General features: G+C 42.7%; 1 protein-coding gene across 3 annotated transcripts in view; it reads right to left on the bottom strand.

Moving 5' to 3' along the window:
- CAMK1D (calcium/calmodulin dependent protein kinase ID) overlaps positions 1-17,372 on the bottom strand; it is a 385,556-nt gene that overhangs the window by 120,771 nt on the left and 247,413 nt on the right. The window lies entirely within an intron of this gene.

Here is a 17,372-nt window from a genome sequence, read left to right on the forward strand (position 1 = left end):
CCCCACATCAGAAAACCAAGACTTAAAACCTAATCTAATTGCAGTCATACCCACAGGTATGAAATCTTAACTGGCCAGTCTGGAATTTTCTGGTTGACACAAGAGTGAATCTGCCGCATAGCCCCCTTCTGTCCTCCATAAATAGATTAACTAAGTCTGACACAACCCATTATTTTCCCCTTCTGCCTATAAAATCTTTCCATTTTAAACACCTCCTCAGAGCTCCTTTCTGCTTGATAATGAGATGCTGCCCAATTCATGACCTGCTCAATAAAGCCCATTAGATCTTAAAAATTTATTCAGTTGAATTTCTGTTACTTAATATAATGCAAACTCCTTAACATTTAAGACTCCTCACAATCTTGTCCCTGAACTTGTTTCCAGGCCTATTTCCCATTATGTCCCCCCTACTTTCTGCTCCCCTTCATTCATTCATGAAGCTCTAGACCTCTCCAATGAAGCAATACTGGATTAACTACTATTGTTTCACATGTATCCCAGCCTCCTTGCATTTATTCATATGAATCTCAAAAATGGGTCAAACATGTTGAAATCCCATTAACTTGCAGGAAGAATTTAATTCTCCCTCTTCTGTAGTCTTCCAATGGTGTCACAGACTGGCATAAACAGTTCATTGCATGCAAATCCATCCACACATACATAGTGAGATGTTCAAGATGTTTCATTGTAAAGTTCATGACTCCAGTGTAGGCAAAGGAAAACCAGACTGACCCCTCATTGTGACCAACACTACCAATGTCAATTCAGTACCTCAAGGAAACTAGACAGATGCTGCTGAAAGTGTGGCTTCCAAATAGGCAGCACTAGCATCTCCTGGGAGCTTGTTGGAAAGCAAATTCTCAAGCTCTCCCTGTCAGACAGAATCAGAGTCTGTAAGGGCAGGGCTAGGAATCTGCTTTAATAAAATTCTCAGATGAAACAAAGATGGCAGTATAGATAAATTCCGGTACTCACAACCACATCAAAATTACAACTAAAATACAGAACAACCATCATTCAGAACCACCTGAAAGCTGGCTGATGGAAGTTCTACAACTAGAGAAGAAAAGAAGAAAGTACATCTAGACCAGTAGGAGGGGTGGAGGCACAGAACTAACTAATCTGACACCCATGTGTGGCTTGCTTTAATTGGGAGGGCTCTCTCCACTGCAGAGACCTCCTGTGAAAGGGAGTCCCAGCCCCACACCAGACCTCCAGCCAAGGATTTCAGAGCTGGGAAGAGAAGCCTCCATAACTTGGATCTGTAAAAGCCAGTGGGATGGTAGTTGGGTGACACAGAGGCTGCTGAAGACCCAGACAGTCCCCCTTAAAGGGCTGGCGTATGAACTTACACAGTCCTGCTCCCTCTGAGCTCTAGCACTGGTCAGCGGTACTGGGGGAACCAGGGACATATGGGGCAGGAACCTGGAGGCAGCTTTCTCCCAGATGGAGGTGCTCTCCGGGGTCATTATCCCTGTCACATCTATGTTTCTATCAACATGGCTCACACTGTTCACTCCACCCTGGTGATTCCCTGAGATCTTGCCCCATCCAACTTGCAGCCCCACCCAACCTGTTTGTAGCAGCTTTCCCATATGAATGGCCTGTCCTGCCTCAGGCTTCAGACTTTCCTAAAATCTCTCAAACAAGTAGCAGCTGGCATCAGCATGCCCCATACCTATCAATAAGAGGCCCAAGACCTGGCACTTGCAACAGTCTGCCTTGCTTCACAACTTGGATTCACCTGGGTATTTCTAAGCCCAACACAAGTAGCAGCCATCTGCAGATCACTCTGTAGCTTGTGCAGGGTAGCCCCAGGCAGTGGCTGACTTTGTACCTCCCAGGAGGCCCCAGAGCCAGTGCAGAGCAGACCAGATTATAACTCTACACATTCACAAGTGACACACTCAAGGGGCAGACTCAGTAACCACAAAGCCCCACTAAAGCAATTCCTGCTCCATATGGGTGTCCTCTATACAGCAGCTCTTCCACTGTAGTCACAGTGGGTGCTCACAGCCAATTGGCCAGGAGGTCAACTGCTTCTAGTGACACCAAAAGCAATCACTGCTCAATTACAATAAGACTGCACACAACCAACATGGGGGTGCACCTATAGTGTCCAGCTCCGGTGACTGAGGAGGCTGAGCCACTAGGCCCTACAGGACACCTACTACACAAGGCAACTCTACCAATTCCAGAAGATATAACAGCTCTGCCTAATACACAGAAACAAACACAGGAAAGCAGCCAAAATGTGGAGACAAAGAAACATGTCACAAATAAAAGAACAGAAGAAATCTCCAGAAAGAGAAATAAATGAAATGTAAGCAAGCAAAATACTGGATACAGAGTTCAAAACAATGGTTAAAAGGTTGCTCAATGACCTTAATGAGTGCTTCAAGAGAATTAATGGGACCTTCAAGGGAATTAATGAGAGCTTCAAGGGAATTAATGAGAGCTTCAAGGGACTTGGTGAGACTTTCAAGGATTTTAATGAGAATGTCAAAGACATGAAAAAGGACCAGTCAGAAATTAAGAATAATTTACAGGGACTCAAAAATAGAGTAGAGGATTCTGAGAATCAAATCAACAATTTGGAATATGAGGAAGCAAAAAACACCCAATCAGAAGAACAAAAAGAAAAAAAAGAATCCAAAATTATGAACATAATGTGAGGAGCCTCTGGGACAACTTCAAGTATACCAACATCCGAATTATAGAGGTGCCAGAAGAAGAGAGAGAGCAAGATATTGAAAAACTTGAAGAATAATGACAGAAAACTTCCCCTACCTGGTGAGGGAAATAGACTTATAAGTGCAGGAAGCACAGAAAGTCCCAAACAAGAGAAACCCAAGGAGTCCCACTCCAAGACACATCATAAGTAAAAAGCCAAGGGTTAAAGACAAAGAGAGAATCTTAAAGGCAGCAAAAGAAAAGCAGTTAGTTACCTACAAGGGAGCATCCATACAACTATCAACTGATTTCTCAACAGAAACTTTGCAGGCCAGAAGGGAGTGGCAAGATATATTCAAAGGGATGAATAGCAAGGACATACAACCAAGATTACTCTACCCAGCAAAGCTATCATTTAGAATTGAAGGTCAGATAAAGAGCTTCACAGACAAAAAGAAGTTAAAGGAGTTCATTACCACCAAACCAGTATTACATGAAATGTTGAAGGGTATTCTTTAGGAAGAAAAAATATATGTAAAATATATGAACAATAAAATAGCACTAAATACATATCTATCAACAATTGAATCTAAAAATCAAAATAAACAAATAAGGTATCTAATGAACAAAATAAATGGATGAATAAAATAGAACCAGAGGCAGGCAAACATGGATCAGACTGATGAGTATCAGAGGAAAGTGGGGAGAGGGGGCAGGAAGAGATTAATCAAAGATCTTATATGCATATATGCATTATCATGTGGACACAGATACTAGGGTTGTGAAGGCCTGGGGTGGGGCAGGAACCAGGTGGAGGAGGCAAATGGGGGGAAAAAGTGGTCATCTGTAATACTCTCATCATTAAATATTTTTTTTAAAAGAATCAACCAATGAATGGGTCAATAAGTAGAACAACAATTTGACATTTCTCTCACTAAAAATAAATAAATAAAATTTTTAAAAAGTGAAAAAAAAAACACCTCAGATGATCTGTATATACCAAGTTGAGCTAGAGAAATTTTTATTAGGCCAGTGCTTCTCAAAGGAAGTGTGCACAGGAAGAACCCGAGGTTCTGGATGCACACCCTGACTGAGCAGGTCAGAAGCAGGGTGGAGGGGATGGCTGAGAATCTGCATTTCTAACATGCTCCACGGAGAGGCCCGTGCTGTTGGTCTGACAACAAGCTTCTAACTACATATCAAGGGAGAAAAAAACAGCCTGATGCTAGCTCCCGGAACTCCCCACTAAGAGCAGCTTCTCGAAATTTCAGGTCTGATAGTTATTTAAAGCATTTGAGAAAAGAATCATTTCATTGCTCTATGAGCTAATTAGCTCTTACCACAAGCTTTTCACTGAAATTATTGCTGAACCACCTAAAAGCCAGCATTTAATGAACAGATTCTTATAAACCCTTATAAGCAGGGACTATATCTTACTCATTTTGTTTTTCCCCTGTACCTCCATTGATCTCCTAAATAAACATTTCCTGGATGAATAGGATTTAAAAGTTGTTGCTATTAAACAGCAAAATCATTAGTTAGTTAGGGAAAACAAGCAATTTTCCTAAGTGTGAGATGCTTACAAAAAGAAGTTTACAAGGTGGAACAAACCAGATTATCTTGCCTTTGAGCAGCTGAAAGAAGGAAACAAAATAGTTAATTATGCCCAGCTGGTGTGGCTCAGGAGTTGAGCATCAATCCAGGATCCAAGAGGTCACTGGTTTTATTCCTGGTCAGGACACATGCCCAGGGTGTGGGCTTGATTCCCAGTGGGGAGCATGCAGGAGGCATCAGGTTGATGATGTTTCTCTCTCATCAATGTTTCTCTCTCTCTCTATCCTTCTCCCCTCCCCTCTCTCTAAAAATCTAAGCAAAATAAGCCAGGCAGAGAAAGACAAGTATCACATGATCTCACTCATATGTGGAATCTAATGAACAAAATAAACTGATGAACAAAATAGATCCAGAGACATAGAAGCATGGAACAGACTGTCGAATCTCAGAGGGAAGGTGGGAGTGGGTAGGAAGAGATCAACTGAAGAACTTGTATGCATATATGCATAACCCATGGACACAGACAATAGGGTGGTGAAGGCTTGTCATGGAGTGGGAGGGAGGTGCTAAAAGAAGTCAATGGAAAAAAAAAGGGGACATATGTAATACTTTCAACAATAAAGATTTTAAAAAATCAATAAAAACACATTAAAAATAAAAATAGTTAACTGAGAGTGGTGATGCTTTGATTCTTCAAGCTTTCATCAGTCAATGCAGTTGTTTTTAGGAGCTGAAATGATGGATTATACTAAACTAGAGGCCCGGTGCACAAATTCATGCATGACAGGGGGTGGGGGAGAGGGAGAGGGGCCATGGGAGGTTGGCTGTGGGAGTTGGCACTTACCACCAGGGAGCAGCTCCTGCATTGGGCATCTGCCCCCTGGTGGTCAGTGTGCATCATAGCGACTGGTCGGTCCAGTCTTTCTGGTCGTTTGGTTGTAATGGTCACTTAGGTTTTTATATATATAGATTCACTTTTCACCTGATTCAAATACATACGCCTAATTATTTGTTAGCAGTGGTTACTGTGATACCTGAACAAAATAATACCAGCAATATGTTATGTGAACCAAGTAAACCATGCCACCAAGGAAGCCAAGACAGATTAATCTGGGACTGCGCAGATCCTAGATGTTTGTGAATTATCATTGTTGGCTATCACTGAAAGAATATCACCACAAAAAGTATAACATATGGATTTTCACTTTCATTAATGACTTAAAATTTTCAATTGGAATCAATCACATGGGCACAAATATTTTCTTTAAGTCAGTTGAATTAATTTGGGGGTTAATTAAGACCTTAGATTTATGGGAAAATGAAAGGAATGTGGTTTATATATAGGGTTGTCAGGTAAAATGCAGGGCACCCAGTTAGGTTTAATTCTGAATAAACAATGAAAGCTTTTTTAGTAAAGTATGTCCCAAATATTGCATTGCTGTTTATCTGAAATTAAAATATGACTGGATGCCCTGCATTTTCACATGCTAACTCTGGCCATCCTATGACATGAATCATAGTTGACGAGCCTCTACAGTGGCTTAGAGAGTTGTCCCTACAGTTTCAGCTGCCCTTGGAGGTTGAGCCAATAAGGCAGTTTGAGCCTTGGACTACAGCTATTAAAACAGATTCAACTATATACAAGCAATCAACTATGTACAAAGCACTTGCCCAATCAAAGTCAGAGACTAATAAATTAAGAATATAACCCCTTCTTTGGATTTAAGGGATGAAGAATTTAGTCTATTTACCTTGCCATGTTTTACATGAATTCTTCCAGTGGCTGGAATGACTAACTATTCCTATTCTATTAACTATTACTCTTATCATATTAACTATTCCTCTTAACTAATGAGTCAAGTAATCAAGCAATTGTCATTTACTGACTTTCTACTATGTGTTTGGGAGAATACAAGAAAAAATAAAATAAGGTGTTGTCCTCAAGAAGCTCATCACCTAGATGGAGAGATCCACGAAACAACTGGGAATGAATTAAATGCTAAACTGTAGAATTGGTGAGTTCAGAAAAAGCAAGGCCCTATCTGGGTCAGAATTATCATGAAGATCTCAAGAAAACAGCAGGAGTCAAGCTGAGTTGAGGAATGTTTGAATAAGTACACTTCAGAAATTTTAAAGAAATCTTAAAATGGACTCTTAAATGTCTCTTAAGAAAAGTGTTTTAATTAACCTGTATCATTTAGAACATGATGGAAGAAAACATGCTGCCCTCCCACAGCTGTTTTCAGGTACTCTGCTCCACCCTTAGATTCCCTAAGATATAGAAACACTGAACTTCAAATTTTATCATTATTTTAGTACCTAGGCTATCTTCACAAAAGGCCATATGAATATCATGAACACATCTCTGGGTGCCCATCATGTACCAGGGTGCCCACCATGTACCAGGCACAGTACTAGGCATCACAAGAGACATATCTCAACTTTGTGAAGTTCACACAGGTGGGCATCCAGCTGTAGCTGGTTCACTTCACAGGTATCTCTCCTATATTTACCAGAAAAACCAGCCTCCCTTTAATTAGCAGTGACTCCTGGGAGCAACACAGAACAAGCTTATGCCCTCTTCTCATATACCAGTATCTTGCAAATGTTTGACAGATACAGTATCTCTATTTAATCTTCTCATCACTGACCTATCCTCCTCCCATATGATTTATCTGCCTCACCATGTTATTGTCACTCTTGTTTGTCCAGACTATAATATTCAGAACTAAAGTAATGATTCCAATATAAATATAGCACCAAAAATGAGGGATTAGTGCTGGCCAGTGTGGCTCAGTTGATTGGAGCGTAGTTCTGTTGGAAGGTCGCAGGTTTGATCCTGGTCTGGGTACATATGGGAGGAAGCCGATTGATGTGTCTCTCTCACATCGACGTTACTCTCTCTCTCTCTTTGTCTTCCTCCCTCTCTAAAGTCAATAAAAAATAAGAAGAATGGGATATTAGTAATATAATAGTAATATTATATTATGATATGTAATATAATAGTAATATAATAGTAATATTAACCAGTATGAGGTAGATATAGTATATGTGCAAATAAAGCCTAACATTATATATTTTTTAGGCAGCTGAACAACTGTTGGCATATAAAGAATATAAGCTGCATGGGGGTGCAGATTTTTTACTATTTTGTTCATCACTGTCTCCCCAATGCCAAGAAAAGTGCATGGCTGGTATAATTTATAATACATATTTGTTAGATGGATGGATGAATAAAAAATATTAAGCTTATGATCAATTAAACAGCCAGATCATTTTTATTTAAACTTCTACCAAACAAAATTTCCTTTATTATTCAAACTTGATCTTTCTTTTTTAATCCTCACCCAAGGACACACCTTTCATTGATTTTAGATAGAGGAAGGGAGAGGGGAGAGAGAGAGAGAGAGACAAACATCGATGTGAAAGAGAAACATTGATCTCAATTATCTCCTGTAGGTGCCCCCACTGGACCCTCTAACCAACTGAGCCACATGGGTCAAGGTGCTCAACCTTGAACTTTTGAGCTTTGTCACTCCCTGAATAGTAGAAGACATGGTATGTAATGGTCACTAATTCAAAATCTACATTCCCATGGTGATTCTGGGAACCAAAGTTATTTCATAGCACTTGGAGAGTGAGGCTCTTTGCCTTTTTTTTTCTCAATAAATTCAGGCTGTTTTGGGGATTCTATGCAATGTTTCACATGATCAGAAATATTCTGAATTCTGATTCTCTCATCTATTTCTATTAATTATACCTCTCAACGTAGGGCCATCTGCATATTTGGTGGGTACACATATATCCCATATGCCTTTATCCAAATCCTTAAGGCATTCAGTGAAAAGGTTATATGTCAGAGCTCCATAGTGTTCCATCAGAAGCCCCATCAAGGTAACTGGGACATTAATCAGCTGGACTCAATTGCTGTCAAGTTGCTAACCCAGCAAAACTATCATTTAGTTCAGTGGTCGGCAAACTGCGGCTCGCAAGCCACATGCGGCTCTTTGGCCCCTTGAGTGTGGCTCTTCCACAAAATACCGACTTCTGCGCATGGGCCACGAAGTTTCAATCACACTGTATGTGCGGGCCCGCACATGGTATATTGTGGAAGAGCCACACTCAAGGGGCCAAAGAGCTGCATGTGGCTCGTGAGCCGCAGTTTGCCGACCACGGATCTAGTCCATATTTTATCATTCTCTCTATAAGAAGACAATCAGATCCTTTGCTAAAAGTCCATTCCTCAGTTCTACCTACCACATAATGCTACTTAAAAGGAAAATGCATACTTGAAAATATTTGTTCTTAGTAAACTCATGGTGGTTCCTAGCAACCAATGTAGTCTTTACTACATGATCACCAATCATCTGCTTAACTGTTCCAGAATTTTACTGTGTATTGAAGTCAAACTTTCTGGTCTATACATCTTATATTCTTAACCTATTTTATGTTTGGAAAATTTACCAACATCTCATACATTGTGTTCACCAACATTTCAACTGTGATTCTTTTGTGATAAGTGCAATTTCCTCAGTCCCTTGGGATGTAACAAATCTAAATCTAGTGGTGAACTAACTTTATAACTTTCTCTAGGCCCTACTTACATAGTTGTATTATATATACCATTATTGTTAACTATGTGTCAAGACTGTACTAAGTATTTGTAATGATTTCATTTAATACAACAATCCTATCAAGTAGATACAATTCTCCCTTTTCAAAAAGGGACAACTAAGTCTACAAAAGGTTAAATATAGCTTTACACTATAACGTCATATTAGTTAAATTATAAGAATATAGAAGAGCTCATATAAATTCAGTTATTTGTATAAAAGTATAACACTTAAAGTCAAGGTATTACATTTCATAACTAACAATACAATATCCACTTCCAGGGGTGCAGAGATTTGTAGAACTGTTTTGAAATTTAGTGGAAGCTCTCAAGATATTTGGTTGTAAATATCCTGACACATTAAATCCCAGTGGGTCAAAGTGAACTAGAGGAAGAGACATTCATCTGCAGAAGAAATAGTTAGGAGTCCAGAAATTATAATTAGAAAGAGCCTTCATCAGCCCAGATCTGCTAGTGTCATCAAAAGGGGAGAATAAAGAGGACAGAGAAAAGAGGCCAGAGGTCAGCTACAAGCAAATGAAAAACCAAGGTTCTGTTAACCTTGCATAGGTTGATAGCTAAATCCCTGCAGATCAGTGTTCAATCTTTCCAAATAATGGCCAAGAGGACCTTCATACATGAGGAATGGTCACCCCCAAAAGCAATTAGCAAAAATTCAAAGGAATAATGTCACTAAAAAGCAACTTGAGGAGATGAAAAAAACCCCACTTAACTTTAACCACTTACCATCTACCAGGCCCAAAGTAAACATTAGCTGATACATCTATGTCCAGAGGGTAAATGGTTTACATAGCAATCTACACTTAAGTCTCTCTAATCCCATGAAATGTACAAAAGTGAACAGAGGGAAGTAGGCCCAGGCACGGAGAGAAAAGCTGAGTAGAAAAACAGCATATGGGCATCACTACAGACTCCAGACCGCATGGTAAATGACAACCAAGTTAGAGAACCCCAGAAAGAGTCAGCAAAACATTTTAAAGTTAATTCATGAAGAAAAAAAACAGTGCCAAATGCACAAGTAGGCCCCATTCCAAACCCCCCAAACTGGAGGGAACACCAGGACCCAGAGGACAGGCACTCTATTGAATACACATGCTTCTGTGAAATGATAGTTACATCGTTTCTCTCTCCGGTCCAATTCTCCACAGTTCAAGGACTCACAAATTCTGAACGCATGTAAAATGAGAAAAGTTAGAAAAACACAAAAGAGAAGAGGAGATAGAGGAAAGTTCAGCATTTTTTATTGTTTGTCTTCCAATCATGGTTCACTGACCTGGCACGGGAAAAGTGGGGCAGCAATTTTGAGAATTATCAGAAGGAAAAGGCAGCAAAAGACCTTTCCTTTGTGTCGGCTTCTTTGGAAATGGTCACTTAGCTATTCAGGTTAAAGAAGCCATTGGTTGGAGGGTAAGAGATGGAAGGAAACATAATCAGACAGGAGACAAGGTGATCATTAGTGATGGCAAAACTATGATGATGGAGGAACAGATCTCCCCACAGGAGCACAAGATGGAAGTTACATCAACAAGCCATTAATGAGCCTTGACCAGCTTCCTGTCTTCCTCTCAGGGACTTCCGAGTTAACCTTCCACCATGGAAAGGCCTCTCTTAGGGGAAAAGCGGACAGCTCTCAGGCAAAGACCCGAAAGGACTAGGTCTCCCACCATCCACTACCCTTCTTTTCTAAATTGTCCAGAAAAATTTAATTCACAGATGTTATTTCATTCTTATAACAACTCTATAAAGTAGGCTTTATTTTTCCTATTTTATAGATGATCACTCTCAGTTTATAAGCACTTAATTGCTCTTCCTACCTCCCTCTGGTTGCTCTCTTGTTAACCATTCTCCATGCTGTTTCCTGAGCCATTATTTCATAATATAGAAGAGAACAAACTTCTTAGCTTGAAATCCTCCAATGGCTCCCTGTAGTCTAGAATAAAGTTCCAACAACTTGGCACGACATACAAGTTCCCTTGTGGCTAAGTCCTCACCTGTCCATCCCATCTCATCTCCTACTGCTACCCCACACCAAAACTTTATTGGGCGTGGGCAGCTGTCACACACCTGTGCACACCTTCTCTGGCCATACAGGTGTGCTCATCCTTCTCATATCTTCTTATTAAACTACTCATTCTCCAAGACTCATTCTGTATCACCTTCATTGAGCACCCTTTACTATTCCTTACCTCTCACAGGGATGAACCTCTCTCCTCTGGGCCACCTCAGGTCTTTTATCAGCCTGTTGTTATACATACTGCATTGCATCCCAAGTATCTGTGTGTATGCACACGTGTATATGTATTTAAATGACTTCATATTCAGATTTAAGTCTGTAAGTTACATATCAAACTGATAATTGGTTACCTCAGAAAGTGTGCTAGTGTTGGAGGAGACTTTACAGTTTGTCTGAAGCAGGGTTATTCAACTGAACCACAAAGAGAGAAAAATTATTCAAGTGACTATTTTCTCATTTTCCCAAGGATGTACCATTCTAGCTGTGTAGGAGAGAAAGTTAACACAGCATATTCAGTGAATACTTTAGGGCACTCGAGCTTGATTCTCTCACTGAGCCCAATTAGAGAAAGTTATTAGACTGTTGCATTGCCAAACATTTACAAAGAGGCACTTTTACAGCTCTTGAACAAAATCATTAACACCTGATTCAACAAACAATATCCATAATGCTGGACACAGAGAAGTACATACAGATTCATTCAACTGCTCAAGCAATCAGATTAGGCTGGGTCTCAGAGCTGACACATCTAACTGCAAGGTATTGGGCAAGTCATTAAATACTTTCTGACTGCATTTCCTCGTTTGTTAAATGAACACTGAAATATGTGTCTAAATATCTATCTATATACATATATAGATATATATCTACATACCTAATCTAATAAAAGAGAAACATACAAATTGATCACACCTCTGTTACACCCCAAGCCACACCCACCAGCCAATCAGAGCGACTGTATGCAAATTAACCCAACCAAGATGGTGGCCGGCAGCCATGAAGCTGGAGCAAGCAGGAGGCTTGGTTGCCTTGGTGATGGAGGAAGCCAAGCTTTCCGCCTGCCCTGGCCGGCTGAGGCCTCCGCTCAAGGCAACAAAGTTTCAATTATAGAAGCTAAATAAATCCCAGATACCTGCTTCCAGCCAGGCTCCACTGGGAGCTTGGGTGGCTGGGGGCTGTGGCCAGCCTGCAAACAGCCACCAGCCCCTCACCCAGGATGGCCACACTCTCATGGGGTGAGGGTCCCCGCTGAGGGGCTTAGCCAACCTGCAAAAAGCCATCAGTCCCTCACCCAGACTGGCCAGGCACCCCAACAGGAACCCCCACCCTGAAGGGGGTGTGGCCAGCCTGAAAATGGCCCTCAGCCCCTCACCCAGGCTGGCCAGGCACCCCAGCAGGACCCCCACCCTGATCTGGGACACCCTTCAGGGCAAACCAGCTGGCCCCCACCCATGCACCAGGCCTCTATCCTATATAATAAAAGGGTAATATGCAAATTGACCCTAACAGCAGAACTCGGAATTATTGGTCACTATGACACACACTGACCACCAGGGGGCAGATGCTTAATGCAGGAGTTGCCCCCTTGGTGGTCAGTGCACTCCCACAGGGGGAGCTCTGCTCAGCCACAAGCCAGGCTGACGGCTGCCAGTACAGCGGTGGTGGTGGGAGTCTCTCCTGCCTCCTCAGCAGCACTAAGGATGTCCGGCTGCAGCTTAGGTCTGCTCCCCACTGGCAAGTGGACATCCCCTGAGGGTTCCTGGGCTACCAGAGGGATGTCTGGCTGCCAGCTTGGCCCAATCTCCCCGGGAGCAAGCCTAAGCCAGGAGGTGGTCATCCCCTGAGGGGTCCCAGACTGTGAGAGGGCACAGGCACAGGCTGGGCTGAGGGACCCCTCCCCCCTGAGTGCACAAATTTTTTGCACTGGGCCTTTAGTATCTATATATCTACATATCTATCTATCTATATCTATCTATCTATCTATATATATATATTTGTAGAGGTAAAGCATATATATATATATATATATATATATATATATATATATCATATAAAGAGATATCTTGTCTATTAAGAATATAGGCCATTGAACAGACAATAGTATGGTATTATGGTGAGGGTCAAGAGAGGGGGAATGGGGGCTGGGTGGAGGTGGGAAAGGCATGGGAAGTGGGGGACACCTGCAATGGTGTCAATAATAATAATAATAATAACAATAATAATAATAATAATAGAATATAGGCCACCCCAGGAATGACCAAAATTCAAAATCCAAAGCTTCAAATCATCTCTCTTTGCTACCAGGAGATGGGGCTAAAATCAACATTAGAATAAGGAGCTGACCACACATTGGAAATCAACTGCATCTTAAGTATGCAAACCGGTTTTTGTTTTGTTTTGTTTTTAGGATCAAGTATTTCATGTGATATTCTCTCATTGTGAAATGAGTTCTGCTTTGAATCCTTAAAAACCAACAACAAGCAAAACATTTGTGAACAGCCCACCACATTTTCAAAAAAATATCTCAGGCATCTTGAGTACAGTTTAGGGCACACAGGATAGGAGCCTGGCCAGCACTGTGTGTAGGGAGGCCAGGCTAGAGCCTGTAATGACACCATGTGAGGGGCACCCACTATGCTGGCCCTATCTCTACAGGGCTGTGTACAGGCTCTCCTCATCTAGAAATTAACTACTCAAATAGGATACTCTCTGAGGTCCTTTCCAGCTCTAGCAACCAAAGAACCTAAAATTATAATGAGGCCAAGGGTACAGAGGTATACATGGGCCCACAAAGCCAATATTCAGTGTTCTCAGGATAGTGCTTGCTGCACATAAGCCTGGATTACCACTCAGCCTTCAACAGCTCTCTTTCTGCCTGGGCAAGTTTGTCAAGCATGGAATAGGCTTTCCTGAGACAGGAAGTCATTTACACAGAAAGATTTTCTTTCCCTTCCCCTGTAGACCTGGACCAATAGATAAATAACCAAATGATTTGCTCATGTCTAGAATAGCTCCAGAAGACCCAGCTGGGGCCTAGCTGTCTGTAGTCCAAAGGAGAAATGAGTTAAGTCCAAATAAGGGTGAAGAACATTATGGAAGAATGAATAAATAAATGAACAATTAATTGTGGCCCTCCTAAAGACTTATAGACCAAAGACACTCAAAAGCTGGATACCTGAATTTAAAAAAATTAGAAGATTTGACTGTATAATTTCCTTCCTATGTCTGTTATCAGCCATGATAAGTTGCCAATTGGTCTCAAACTTGGCTGCATGTTAAGATTACCAGAGGAATTTTAAAATATACTGATAACTGGACCCACCCTTAGAGATTATGATTATGATTTAAGGCTTGGGATGTAGTATAGGCATTGAGATTTAAAAATCAAACAAACAAAAAACAACAACAAAAACCCACAAAAAAAGCCCAAGTGACTCAAATGCAAAATTTAAGAATCCCAATTAAGTTATTGAATTCATAAGAACTTTAGATGCCGAGGAAGGATTCACGTTTAGATGGTTGGTGTTGGTAATTCCATCATTTTAGTTCCATTTTAAATTTATCTTGGCTGAATACATTTACTTCATAATGGGACTGATTTTTTAGAAATATATTTTATTGATTTCAGAGAGGAAGGAAGAGAGAGATAGAGACATCAATGATGAGAGAGAATCATTGATTGGCTGCCTCCTGCATGCACCACACTGGGGATCGAGCCCGCAACCGGGGCATGTGCCCTGACTGAGAATGGAATCATAATCCCCTGGTTTATAGGTCGACACTCAACCACTGAGCCATGCTGGCTGGGCAATAATGGGACTGATTTAAAGGTTAAGATTCAGGGTGTTCTGAGACTGAAGGTCCAAGACTACTTGGCCAACACATTAGTCCTCTCAAGAAAAGAATACAAAAAAAGCAACAAATGTCAACGGTTTAATTGTAGCTTTTAATATTCCTTATTAAGGCTTTGAAACACTAACACGTTTAAGAAAATGTTGTCACTTCCTCCTCTGGATTTCGTGGTAATATAATACCACGAAAGAAGAGTAATATATATTTATCTGGATGTTTTCACATGAGAATAGATGCCTCGTCTTGGAGAACATCCAGTCACTCCCCTGCCTAGGACTTGAGATGAGGTCTGATAGCTTTGCCTTACTAGTTCCACTGGTTTGAAAATACAGCATCCAGTGCCACCTTCGAAGGAGAATCTCAGAACGTTTGTTCCAAGTCCACTGCAGATCATTACAACGTGAACTGAAAAGCTTGGCCTGTGTGAAACACTGCTGAGGGCCTGGCAACGGTGTGTCAACACCTGGCCTGCACCCTGCAGCTTCATCAACACACTCTGACCCCCAGATTGAAGACACCGGGAGCTTGAATGCAGGGAGCATCTCAAAGTTTCTAGCTCTGAACACTTGCATTTAGGCGCACATAAAGGAAAGGGGACTAGAGCAATGCACTGGAATCTGGGGGAAAGGTATCTTTCCCGTTTCTTTCCTACTACAAAAGCTGTCTCTGTGCTGATACCCGCAGTGAGCGTCTGTGTTGCACAACTCAAACCCAGGAGTATGCCAAGTCAGTAGGTGCCCTGGAGAGCAGGCTCAGCTGCAGGGCCCTGGCCCAGGCAGAGCTTTCACATCAACATAGTGACCAGGGGCACTGGCAGGAAAGGAGAGGCACAGGCCTGCTGCCCATGCTCCTCCCTGAGGAAGGAAGCACCTGGGCCAGGTGAGCACAATCCCGGCAGCTCACTCACTCTGCTGGAACACTGTGCCATCCTATCCTATATAATAAAAGCATAATATGCACATCGACTGAACGGCAGAATAACCAGTCACTATGACGCACACTGACCATCGGGGGCAGACGCTCAACGCAGGAGCTACCCCCTGGTGGTCAGTGTGCTCCCACAGGAGGAGTGCCACTCAGCCAGAAGCCAGGCTCACAGCTGGTGAGCACAGAGGCAGTGGTGGGAACCTCTCCTGCCTCCACTGCAGGTGGGCAGTAAGCAGCGAGGGATCCTGGACTGTGAGAGCCTCAGACTGTGAGAGGAATGATCCTTGGGGATCGGGCCTAAACCGGCAGGCAGATATCCCCCAAGGGGTCCCAGACTGTGAGAAGGTGCAGGCTAGGCTGAGGGACCCCCCCCTCCAGTGCACGAATCTCATGCACCGGGCCTCTAGTCTACACGAATACACGAGAACCATGCAAATTGCCCTCTGCTACACCCACCAGCCAGTCAGAGCGAGTATGCAAATTAACCCAACAAAGATGGTGATTAATTTGCATATGCAGGCATGGAGCAAAGACTGAAGACAGCGTAGAAGGAAGCCAAGCGCTGCAGAAGGGAGCAAATCTGTGGAGAAGCAAGGGAAGCAAGCCGGGCAGCAGAGACGGGAGGGAAGCAAGTGGGGCAGCAGAGATGGGAGGGAAGCTTCGCTCCGGGGGCAGGAAGCCCTATTCTTGCAGGAATCTCCCTGCAACAGGCCTCTAGTTTACTTATAAAGCAGAAAGCAAATTGTAAAAGAAAGAGATGTGCTAAAAACAGAGTAAGAAGAAAAATAGAGGAGGGAAATCTGCTTTGAAGTCTTAATATCAGTTCATTTTCAGCCTTAAGAGAGTTGAACCTATGCCATATGCATTCCTCACTATTCTAAGAAAGTGCCCACCACAGATAAAATGGTGCAGAATCCAGTGTCCTTTAGTTTTTGCACATCAGTAATCAGTGCTGTCTCAGCCTGTTCTGGTCAGACCCAGGCTTCAGAATAGCAGGCACATTCAAATGGAACGAAATAGTTTTCAAGCATCTACATGTTCAGAATTCATTAGGGTGTTTGTGATTGATCTTGTGCCATATATATGCTATACATATATGGGGGCAAAAGTAGGCTTACAGTTGTGAATATGTGAAATGCAGAGTTTATTCTTGTATTATTATTTATTAACTAGAGGCCCAGTGCACAAAAATTTGTGCACTCGGGGGGGGGGGGCAGGGGGGGTCCCTCAGCCCGGCCTGTGCCCTCTCGCAGTCTGGGACCCCTCAGGAGATAACGACCTGCTGGCTTAGGCCTGCTCCTGGGTGGCAGAGGGTAGGCCCAATCCCTAGGTGCAGCCCCGGTCGGGCTCAGAGCAGGGCCGATTGGGGAGTTGGGGCGCCGCCCCCTGTCATGCACAGAGCAGGGTGGATTGGGAGGTTGTGATGCCACCCTCAGTCACGCTCAGGGTAGGGCCGATTGGGGGGTTGGGGCACCGCCCCTGTCACACTCAAGGCAGGGTCGATGGGGAGGTTGCGGTGCCACCCCGTCACACACAGAGCAGGGCCAATCAGGGGGTTGGGGCGCTGCCCCCGGTCACACACAGAGCAGGGCCCATCAGGGGGGTTGGGGCTCCGTACCCCATCACACACAGAGCAGGGCCCATTAGGGGGTTGGGGAGCTCCCCCCTGTCATGCACAGAGCAGGGCCAATCAGGGGGTTGAGGAGCTCCCCCCTGTCA

The sequence above is a fragment of the Myotis nattereri genome, assembly GCF_964212035.1.
Source record: "Myotis nattereri genome assembly, chromosome: 1".
Taxonomy (NCBI): Eukaryota; Metazoa; Chordata; class Mammalia; order Chiroptera; family Vespertilionidae; genus Myotis; species Myotis nattereri.